Source organism: Morone saxatilis, unplaced genomic scaffold, assembly GCF_004916995.1.
Source record: "Morone saxatilis isolate NCDOM2014 unplaced genomic scaffold, NCSU_SB_2.0 Contig20, whole genome shotgun sequence".
Lineage (NCBI taxonomy): Eukaryota > Metazoa > Chordata > Actinopteri > Moronidae > Morone > Morone saxatilis.
The window spans coordinates 24,869,686-24,882,221 of NW_023339763.1; the positions used below are offsets into that span (position 1 = coordinate 24,869,686).

At 39.3% G+C, this 12,536-nt stretch overlaps 1 long non-coding RNA gene across 1 annotated transcript; it reads left to right on the forward strand.

The window, feature by feature from the left end:
* The first annotated feature begins 726 nt into the window (after positions 1–726).
* On the forward strand, positions 727–10,867 carry LOC118332149. Its single transcript, XR_004796914.1, has 3 exons — positions 727–882; positions 3,435–3,602; positions 10,858–10,867. It is a non-coding gene; the product is annotated as an uncharacterized LOC118332149 (long non-coding RNA).
* The last annotated feature ends 1,669 nt before the right edge of the window (positions 10,868–12,536 follow it).

Sequence of the window (12,536 nt, forward strand, 5' to 3'; positions counted from 1 at the left end):
TTCATGAAGCACTGCAACACAGGACCATGAAATAATTAAATAGTGAAATAATTATATATGTTTTTTTACATAAAATGAATCAGTATTTTAATGAATTAATGACACATTTGATAGCACTTTTATGTATTTAATTCCAATTTTAATTAATTAATGGCACATTTAAGTAATTATTTAATCAATTTAAAGTCAAAGTCAAAGTCAGCTTTAATGTCAATTCTTCACATGCACCAGACATACAAGGAANNTTTTGGCACTTTTAGTCCTCCACAGGACTTTACTGTCTGTATGAAAAGAGGAAAGGGGGCCAGTGAGATTCGTATGCAGCAGATATTTGTGCTACGCCCCTGCAAACACTGCTGTCCTCTTGCGACTTGTATGGGTTAAAGGTCAGTTAAGACAGAAGAAAATGCTGAATAACAGCTGAACTAAACTGTCAGAAACAGCCAGGATGGTGCCAGAAGTAAGGCTTTTTCTAAAATTCAAAATAAAAGTGTATCGAAGTTTCATAACTTAGACATGAGCTCAAAGAATTTAATTTAAGTTCATTAATGGGAAAAAGGAGAAATCAATAAAAAAAAAGTTGCTAAAATTGGCATTTCTTGTTTCTCGTTTTTGTGTACAGAACTATAAATATCAAGTAAATAACTTCTACTCGCTGTATCACTCAACGTTGAGTAATTGAAATAGCTTGCTGAAGTGATATCAATGAGCGTTTTACTTTGAAAAGTCTTGACAGGAAGTGTCTGTGCGCTGTGTGGGTGTCGGAACCGTTTGCTGCCAGCGACACCAAACAGCAGCAAGAACGAGGAGACGTCGTTAATTTCCGGCCGCACGGGAGATGAAGACGCTGTCAGCAGCTTAAAGCAGGAGCTGAGCGGCCAGGTGAGCTGTCAGCACCGCGGGGTAGCAGCGGAGAGACAGCCGGGGAGGAGGAGGCGGGGATGGAGGGGGAATAAGACATGGTTGTTTCGATATGTTTTCCACACCGCGGAAACAAAACAACAAGTGATACAAATGCTTGTACGGTGAAGCTTACACGATAGTCTGAAGGGAACATTATTCTCCAGAGCGCTGTTGACAACGCTACACCTGTCCTGCAGGTAGAAAACCTGACATTTTGTCTTTCTGTCTTCTTTAAACAGGCGTGAAGAATAGTTCAGACAAAATGCGCTTGATGAACTAAAAGTGCGTAGCTCAGGTTTCTAACCTCCACACGTCTGTTATCAGGTTAGATATTACATTTTATGACATTAGGTGTGACCACCTTAGTTATTCTAACGTTACATTGTTGAATAAATAAATATAAAGAAGGAATACATGTATGTTTGTATACATTATACAAAAGGGTATTATGTATATAATAATTAAGTTTAAAGGATGTATTCATAAACTGAAAGCAGCCTAATCTATCAAACATGAGTTCAACAATAGATAGTACTACTGTCTAAAGCTGTGAGGAGGACGGTCATGAATTAAGCCGAGTCATGTTGCTAATCTGGTAGCAAGGCCTGCCTCACTGTCACAGATTAATAATACTAATAATACAAACAGGAAATATACCGTGCAATTACAAATTAGGATGCAGCCAACAGTTAAAAACGGCATTTAAGAAACCAAGCATGTCTTTTATTAAAGGCCCAGGTAACATTTAATAGGATGTATTGGCAGAAATGGAATATAATATTCAGAGGTATATTTTCATTGGTGCATAATCAAGTGAAAATAAGTTGTTGTGTGTTTGTTACCTTAGAATAAGCTGTGTAAGTGTACAAAGGGAGTCATTAATGGAATAAGGGAGAACTGGATACAGCGTTATGGAAGCTGTTCAGTGGTGAATGAAGTCAGTTGAAGTTTTCAACTGTGGTCAATGAAGTTTTCCGAATATTCCGTCCGAGCTGCTAACTTGTATGCGGTGTATGTTAATCATGCAGCTCTTCTAGAGTTTCCAAGTGTTATTTGACAAAATGGATCAATTTTGGATAGTGAAAGTCATTTTGCGTAGGTTACCTTATGGGGTAAAAGTATTTTTGAGCCAGTGTGTATCACATGACGGACGCCATTGCTCTAATTATTTCATTATGTATTTAAAAAATGAGGCATTTGTCAAAATTAAAGAGTTCCAGTAATGTACATCAAGTCAAAATCTAACACAGTATTGCAAAAATGATTTTATTGTTTATGTTTCCAGCTTTCATATTTCACTTTTAATTTACTTCCTGCTTCAATATACAATTTTCTTATTAATAATATTATTTCTTTACATACTAATTTAAAGCAGCATTAATAGAGCTTTCACAAGCTGGAATCACAATCCTAGTTACTAACATCAGCTGACAGGGCAGGAAGGATACCACAGCCAGTGACTTAATGCCCTCCTATACTGAACTAACCACACAGACAGTTTGGCATTGCCCTGTTTTGAACTCCTCTTCGGGGTAACATTAACAGAGGGGTAGTTTTATTACTTTAGCCAGCCATAAAGATAAGATAAGCTCAGGTTGCAGTATAAGTTAATGTGTGTTGTGTTTGCTGCCACAGAAAAGAAATAAAGTGTCTGTGTTGTTTGTGTATGTTACTTTGGCATCTTCTGTACTCTTCACAGCAGCTTGTGAAAAAGTAGTTAGCAGCTATGACTCATGCTAAAGACAATTAAAAGAGAAACGGAGGTCTCCCAAATGCGCTGGAGCTGGACGCCACGGGTCAAACACGACCAGGTTGATTGCTGCAACGTAAAAACAAACTAAAGGTTTCTCTTTATTATCATGCAATGTGGTTGTTATCCATGCTGATGTGTATTTTCTCCTTCCGCATCTGAAGCTATCTTTATGTCTGGTTTGCAGGTGTGGTAGGTCTGTGTGCACCTGCACTTCCACAGCAGGAAACATCAGCACACTCACACACACTGTGGTTCTTTTCTAGACTGTTCCATTTATATGAAACACAGCTGTAATGGGATAGCTTTCAATGTCCTCCTTCCTCTTTCCTTCAGCAAACTCAACTATTTTCTCACCACACCTTCCTCACATGCTAGATGTTCCGGTTTTACTGAAAGTCTGCATCGGCGAAAGTTTGTGGTTGCTGGGATATTCCACCCATATGACATTGGATAACATATCAGATTCCAGTTTCAGGTCCTGAACCATAAATCTATATATCTAAGTTAAATAATTTGAGGGATTAAAAACTGTAGTTTTACAAGAAAAGGTTTAAATATTTTAAAAATATTTTTACAATAAACTTTGCATAAAGATGTAATATTTCAAGATATCATTTTATGAGAAAATAATATCCGTAGTAAAGCTAGGTTTCAAATATAATTACATTGTATTAGAAGAATAATATTCATCAGAATTCATCATTTTATTTTTTCCCCCCACAGTCCATCTAGGTTCTGTAGTTGTCCAGTAACTTAGATGTTCTGTGTGTTTCTTCAGCTATGGGGGTTGTTCCTAGCAGATGTGACGGTGGAGGTGAAGACAATGACAACCAGCCTATAGTTGAGAATGATGACCTCAAGAAGGGGGGCTACAGCAGGAGACACAGCTCAGGAGAGACAGTGGACTGTCCCACCTGCCAGGGTACTGGACGTATACCTAGAGGTAGTACACACTCCACACACACACACACACACACGCACACACAGACACTGACACTGACCCAGTCTTGTTTTGTAGACACGTTTAATGTGTCAAGCTAACTGACAAACACTTTGCACATTCTGTGACTAGCTTACTTCAAAAGAGAAGTCAACTCGTGATTCACCAGTTAAATGATTTTAATGTGAAGCTGCAGCAGTAGGATATTTAGTTTTTGTTAGCAGCTTTTTTGGGGGGGGCTGGGAAAAAAGTATCCAGGCTGCCCGAGCACAGCCAGATTGCTGGCTTTTAGTTCAGAAAAAGCTTGATTTGTTATGCAGCACACATTTTAAATGCTTATATAGTGCCAGTGGCACAGGAAATATTGCAAAGGGAGTGGGAAGAATGGATTCCACAAGCAAACATCACACCTTATGTAAAATAGCTAAAGCTGAAAAGAAGGCAGCCTCTATAACAGGATAATGATCCTAAACATACCTTGAAATCCACCATAGACTACCTCAAGAGACATGAGCTGAAGGTTTTGGGAGGGGAGGGAGGCCTGGAGGGGGTGTCATGAGGAGTCTTTCTTTGATTACCAGCCTGGTATTGGGGTGGACAACGCAGTAATCTACCTGCTGCACAGATCCCTGCTACACCTGGAGGACAGCGGGAGCACGGTGAGGGTCATGTTTTTTGACTTCTCCAGTGCTTTCAACACTATCCAGCCGTCACTGCTCAGAGTGAAGATGGAAAGTGTGGGAGTGGACCAACACCTGGCTGCATGGACAATAGACTATCTCACCAACAGACCACAGTATGTGAGGCTCCAACACTGTGTGTCTGACGTTGTGCTCTGCAGCCACTCTACAACACCTGCCACCACCTGCATCATGTTGTAGTTTCTGCTTTTCCAACATATGTATAATAATGATACTTTTTGTCCCTTCACAGGAAATTTCTTTACCCGAGGTCTGTACATACATACAGACGACATAACAACAAGAACAAGAAAAACACTAGGGGCGAGCACGGTTACAGGCCACGGTCCTGTATCTACGAATAATTACCACCACCACTACTCACCATAGCTTTTATATCTGTCTTTTATCTGTATTTATTTTATTTTTTTTACTCCAATTACTTACCATGTACAATATTATTTATACTATGGCCACTTTACTTTTAGTACTCGTTCTGCCCGTCTTTGCACTTGTTTGTTATTTGTCCATTTGTTTATCATATATGTTTAAGGACACTTCTGCTTGTTCGTTGTGTTTACCCATTCTATTTTATTTCTGTAGTGTATATTACACATCTTTTGCTTCTGTCTTGCTGCTGTGACGAGTTAATTTCTCCGTTGTGAGATGAATAAAGTATAATCTAATCTAATCTTCATCAATAGCAATAAGAAAACTGTTCAAAAAAATATCAATATAGCATGTCCACAAAACCAGAGCTCAAGGGATCTCTTTAAAAATGGCCAGTTTTTACATCCATAGCAGGACATGGTTGGTACCAATGGATGCATTAGGTGAACTAGTTTTATATGATACCACACATTAAAATTATATTATTACCTATGTGCTTTGATAAATGAAGTGGCTAAGTTCAACTTTTTTTCACTTGGTCTTTACTAAAAATAGGTTATTAAAAGTCGATATCACTGAAATTTAAGATATTATTGTGATACATTTTCAGCTACATTGCCCAGCCCTACTTTGTCAGGGCATACATTTTTAACATGGCTGCCATGGCGGTGCGCCATGACCATCTGGCCTGAAGTGAAAGCAAATGCCTCCTGGTTCCGCTTTCCATAAAGGCCGTGGGATGGATCAATGATGCCAGACCTCAACAGACCGCCCATATATTCCACACAGACAGAGCCCTCTCTCATTGCTGTGTGCCCATTCTTAATGCGCATCTTGAACTTGACAGTAACTGGTGGTACCACAATTTTTACTCATATATATAGTGTTAAGAGTGTAAATATGTGAAACGTAAAAGCTTTCATGAAAACCTAATTGCACCCTCTTCAATGAAAAATATCTACAATGTGGATACCTGGTAGCTTTATATACTATTTGATATTCTAGATTTGGATAATCATCTCAGACTTTGTGTTTTTTAAACTGACATTCACACTAAACTCACACTAAGGCAACAATGGGTACAGATAACAGAGAGGGGGAGGAAAAGGAGCTCAACTCACTGACTGCTGGCAAACAAACCACAAACAATAAACATTCTTCTGCAATCAGGCTCCAAAATTAGCACCAGCTACAAACTATACTTTAATGAATAAAATAAAAGAGGTCAACTGGCATTGGTGGTAGTGCTGTGTATAACCCTAATTGGCAGGTTGCTAAGTAGGTCTATTTTACTACAAACTCTTATCACTACAACACATGAATTTATTGTAAAAAGTTTTTATTTTTTATTTTTAAATCGACCCTGCACACACGACTGTCAATAATTGTACCACAATTCTTTGATTGACCCTCGCTGTCCACTGTCTCTACTTCATCTAGATAGCTACCAAGCTTGATTACCAGTACCACTGTTACCACAGTAGGCATGTCACGACAACCGATACTTTGGTACCAAGTTGATACCACAATTCTGAAAACTTGACAGTATTGGTTTTTCTATAGTATAGTAGTGTAGGTACTGAGGATGCAATTTTTCTGAACCTGGCGGGGCAGCATATACGTGTGTAAATCTACTAGTCTGTGCTGTGTGCATGCAGGCGCTGACAGTGGTGGAGAGCAGCACACTGCAAGTACAACAAAGACCCTGCAAACAAAAAGCAAATAATAGTATTTTATTAATGTAGTCCGTGTGAAAGATGTACAGACGAGGAAAATGAACAATGAACAGAATATAGCTAATTTAGGTAACTCAAGCCTTTGCACTGCAGCAACAAACTGCAGGAGTGAGGACACCATTAAAAAGGGAGAGAGAAATTCCCTCCAGACAGTGACAAGACCAAAAAAGATTACAGAGACGGTTTGTTAGGCTTTGTTATAGCCTACTTTGTTATTTAGTTGAGTATAATAAAATAATAAGGAACAGCTTGGATGCAGGCATTTTTTTCTGAATGCAAATGCAATGCAGAGCTATTCACCTGTTTTATTAAGGAAAATACAAATATTGGATCAGGGTTAGGTATCAGCAGACTCAATATTACATGAGGATCAGGGGCAAAAAAACTTGTTCGGGACATTTTTACCGTGGTATAGAATCGCTTTCGAAAATCATGGAATTATACTGGTACTAGTATCGACTACAAAGTTTCTGGTATTATGACATGCCTATACCATATAGGACAATTTTGTAAAAATTGCAAAGAGAATGTGTGCGTCACACTGCAGGAGTAAATCAAAAAATTAATTAAGTGGCTTAACAGATGACATGGTTAGGAGAGTTTTTAAACGGATCTTAAAATATCTGGGCTGATAAACTGTTTCAGTTTAGAAAGGATGAATGATCCTTTCTTGAACCTACAGATTCCTCAAGATGTGAAATTGAGCAACAATGACATGTTCCATTTTATCTCCCCGTTTTTCTAACTGTTTCTGTGGTATGCTTATAGATTCAAATCAAATTGAAAAGGTTAAAGGAGGGTACCAAAATGGACTAAGGTACATACGTACATAATAATTGACAACTGTCTTACTCTACAGAGTCACATCAATGAAAGGAATAAAATATCTTGTTTAAGCTAATGGTTAACATTAACCGCTGTGTAGGAGCTGTGCTCCCCATTGAGGCCTGTTTACATGGGTGGTCTGTGAATCCTCCTCAGTGTTTGTCGAAAGCCACACAAAAGCCTTTTTGCTTTTTACATACACAATAGGCCACCCATGTGACAACAAAAGCCTTTTCAGACACGACTGAAATAGCTGTGGGGAGTGCAATTGCACCACCAACTTTCTCCACTTGTGTTCGTGCAGGACAAATCACAACAACCACACGGCTCTCGCTCATCACATACACAACCAATACCACTCGCCATTGAACTCATCACCTTGCAGAAAAACTGAAATGAAAGTTGCAACTAGAAAAGTCTTTTTGTGTCAAGGTCAAATTGATTTATGGAAATGAAATTCCCATGGTATCTTGTCCTATTCCTGTGTGCAAGTGGCCTTAAGGTTATAAGTGTTCTGTCTCTCACATGCTGATTTTCATTTCATGGTTGCGTATATCTGGCCTGTATAGCATGTCAGCATTCTAATGTTAGCTTTTAACTAAAAGCACAGCTGCCCTCCCACGGGCCAGATTAAACAATGTTGGTGACAACAACAACAAAGAATAGCAGGAGTATCTGTCCATTTCTCACTTAATTTTGTTTGCTTCACAGGGTTGCTAGAGGCAAATATATTTTGGTGGGGGTCAGGATGTTTAATATAACTCATATAGTGTGTATTCTAATATTTATAAATGAGTGAACTGACAGGCTGCATTGCATTCTCAAAAAAAGGAAGAAGAATTTCATGCTTGTGAACAAAGAAATGATTGACACACATAGCTAGGGAAGTCACTTAATAGTGAATAGTTTGTGGTTAGTCTGTTATTAATAGTAATGGTCTCTAGTAACATGTAAACAACATTTCAATTTACAGTTTGAACAAGGCTCAGATCAGGGCTCACATCTTTGCAAAAATTTAAAAAATTTAAGATAGATAAAGATATAAGTGATAAAGAAAGGTGGATGCTGCTTTAATCAGGTAAAGCAGCTTCTAAACAAATAGCAACATTTAATAGAAAGTTAAGCAAAATGACACGTTAAGCTTGTTCAGTGCTACAAAGAAGAAGCCATGACGTGACTACTTATAACTCCAGTTCATTAAAAATCTGCTGTTTAAAGCCTGTGTGAATATATGATATGGACAAGTTCAAAAGAGTCAACTCCCCAAAAGGAAGAGACCATTTTGCATCAGTGATTATAATGTTGAGACAAGTGGCTTGTTTCCTCTCCCTGTCTCCGTCTCTGCTGCTAAATGTCCCTGACTGGGGTTGAGCTACCTTGTGGTATTCTGAGAATGTGTCAAAGTAACAGTTGCTCCTCCCAGTATGTGAAATGGCCATTGTGTGGAATTTATTTGAAACTCACTGACTTCCCTAAAATCTACAGAAACAGAAGTGAAATTGTTAAAAACCTAAGCAAATATATTTTCTTTTCAATGCAGCTATTCTAAAAAAATCATCAGACTTGCGCAATTATTTCCAAAGATGTTCACACAGCTCTTGGCAAATACTACATTTAAAGTCTTCTGTCAGCAAAAAATCCTATGACTTGATTGCTTGTAAGACAAAAAGAAGACATTATTTCCTGCTTTATTTTCCTATGTTGGCTTGGCCAGTATAATCACACATTCAAATGTCACTAAATGCACTGTAACAAGTAGCTTATAGAACCCACACACAATCTGTGGGTTGGAATGGCCTGCATACATTTTATCTGGCCAGCAGGCTCAATTTAGCTATTCATTTTTAAGGCCGCTAGCAGTCGTCACCACAGCAGATCTGAATAACAAATTAAAACACAAGTCTGCGCTGTGCACAGGCCATTTACACAGAAGCATTAGGCCACAATTGTAGAACTGTAGATTGTAGACCCTGTTTCTGTCTCTCTCTTTCTCACACACACACACACACACCTACACAGTGAGTAAAATTAAATTACATTTAAGATGTGACTGAGCAGTCACAATGGTGTTTCCAGATGATGTCACAACTTCTCAGTGTTGGTGAATTTTTTGGCCTGTGTGCAGATAAGCCTGTGAGTCCAAAAATTATTAGCATATTATCAGACAAACATTTACAGAAACAACATGCCCAAGATAACATCCAATGTCATGTGCCATGACACATCAGCCTGCCCTGCAATGCCTCTTTCCGTTTCTCTCACTCTGTATATGTTTCTGTTGACTGTTTTTTAGCAGTACACTTTATAAAGTTGCACCAAAAAGCACAACTGGCATTCCACTTTCACATCAGCAGGTGAGCCGTGCGTGGAAGAGGCTTGTTGTTAATAACGAAGCCTATCAAAACCAACATGGTACCAAATGACATCGGCACACAGTGTGTTCTCTGTTCACTGTTGCTTTAAAATACCCACTGTGTCCGCATCGGAGAACGTCTCTCTGTGTTTCTCTGCAGCGCATGCGTGACTGTCAGTGGACCATACAAGAGGGGCAGAGCGAGGGGAGACTGTCCACTAATTAACTGATCACGGATATTTGTACTGGGACAGAGACACTTTGCTGAAGCAATGGTGAAAACCCCAATGTTAAAGAGACGTGCAAAAATATTTCCAGTTCATTACGAAAATGTGGTGGGACAAATTAGAAGTGTGACGCCACGGTCTAGGTAATTAATATGGGGCCTTGTGGAGATTAATAAGAAACTCTGCACATAATGGCCACTAGGGCTGGGTATTTCCAAGAATCAATAGAGGGGTCACAATTCAGTATATTATGATATGTTACTATACTGTCAACAAGGAGATATATTGTGTTGCATCCAGATGCTACATCATAGCACTCACTTTACATTTACAACACTGCTATCTAGCAGCTGGGGTTTGAACACAAAAAACTATACAGTGTTCTTGAAAATCAATATATCACAAAACGAAACAAAAAATTTTCTTTCACGCCTAATGGCCACTAGGGACAAACAGGCTAACTGAGTATGTGTGATGGAACTGTGAAGTGAATGAACAAATGAAAATAAAAGGTGGCTTCTGAATTTTTTATCTTTTCATCTGTCGTGGAATGAGAAATGCAGATTCTGTACCTTCTTTTAAAATGAAATGAAATACATTATTGTATGAATTAGTAAATCCAGTAAGAGACATAATGCTATAATATGTAACATTTCCACATTAAAATGTCTATAAACTCTAGCTCTATGTTCTATATGTAGTTGAGTTGTGTACTTCCGTTATCCCAAATGTTTCCAACAATGTTTAAACTCAGACCAATCTGTCATTTTATTCAGGTAACGCTGCGTTTCGCCTGTCAATGGCACCATATCCCCTTTGTTGTTGTGTTGTGGTTGTCTGCCAGAAGCTGTCATACATTACACTTTTTATCCAGTTGAAGCCACATTATTACCATTTAATAGGTTGTGCTGTGTTTCAAATGCATCTGCTAAATAAACCACTTCATTAAACAGAGCCCACAGCACATCAAATAAAGTTGGCTCAAAAAAATAGAAACAGCAAAGCTTTTCATGTCAGCGTTGAAGATCCAAAATATGCAGACCACTAGAGAGGAGAGACTATACAAGAACCCACTGACTTTTAATTAGTGATCTGTGGTACAATTTTTTCCTTTATGACACAGTAGTCAGCACTTTAATTTCAGCTTTGACTTTAGCAGCTTGGCGAAATGTGTGCGCTTCCTTTCTGGATAACGCCTAAGCAATTCTCCATTAGATGCATCTGTTTGAAAGATAAAGATAACATGATTACAACATGTCTGGGGTGGTGAGGGCATTCCAGTGGCAAAGTGTGGTCGCTGGAATTACGTAGGCTTGCAATCAGTGGCTTAATTGCCAGGAAATGCATCAAAAGTGTCCCAGCCAATCTCACATTTGATCAGCTCAGCTCCCCTGTGCTCTGGGAAAGGGCTGGATTATGCAATCACTTCCTGTTTCTGTTTACCCTTCACAATCCAAGGCTTGCTAATAGGAACTAGAGAAACACTTCCTGCTCCAGGAAATGTCTAATATGGAGCAAAGCGCATATGGAGCGGCTCAAAATTCACATCACAGCAAAATTCTGAAGCTAATACACTTGCTTGAACACGGTGGTCAGCATTTATTTATCCAACAGATGTTTTTCACAGCAGCCATTTTGACATGAAATAGTAGGGTAAACACAGGTCAAACAGAGTCAGGGGCACTTGCTGGCTCACTGGAAAGGCTCTGCAGCTCTAAAAGGAACAGAACCATAAAAAATGTGGACGTCATAGATTATTTCCTGGATATCTGATCATTTGGTATTTCCATGACAGGAAAACTAGTCTTAGTCTAGTAAATTTCCAGGTTTTCCAGGTTGGGTGGGAACCCTGACCGGGCGTTGCCACATCTCTAATACTGAGACTCGGCTAAAAGTGGCAAAATAGTAGTAAGATCCTATCATTTGATTTGCTGATGTCAAGATAGTTATGGACAGCAATGTACAGCTGGCCCTACTCTGTGATTCCAAATAATTTACTGGCCATCTGGCTGGGGACTCCTTTACATTTTTCCACCAAAACCAAAATGTACTGGCATTTGGTGCTTGGCGGGTCTTAAGTTTGGACGCTGTTTAAGTATGCTCCGCTTTACAGGCGGGCAGAGGCAAAGTACTTGCTGGTAATGTTTTTGTGATGAAGCATTCAGTGTCAAGAGAAATACTGTAAATATACAGTAAAAACAACTTGAGTAACACAGGTTGCCAAGAAGCCTGCAACATATAGGTGGACTTCTGGAGTAGACTTCTCTACTGCATAGCTGTGGTCTCTGGTGGGCCACAGGAGCAAGCAGGTCATGGTGGATAGCTTAGTTGTGCTATTGAGTCTCACAGGCCTTTCAGAGTCACAGAGGACTCTATTCAGCTCAGCTGGTGGACAGGGCGTCAGCACTCTTTTTAAAGGCCGTCACTTGATGCCACTGCAGTCACATGCTTCTTGTGCAGCGCTGTATTCAGTGTGGGGAGAGTGAAGCTATGGGGCAGGGCCTCTGGGGGGATGCAAAGGTACAAATCTATATTAGTGTGCCCGCTGTTATGTTTCAGATAAACCATGTACAGATTGACACAGCTGAGGTTCCAGGGTGTGCAGGAAGTAAGAGAATACGCCACCTTCACCTCTGTTGGGAGTCCGGGATGTTATAAGGCCGGGGACGTCTGAGGAGATGAAACATTGTCATTGCAAAGCATTGCACTCTTTCTGCACTCATTCATGT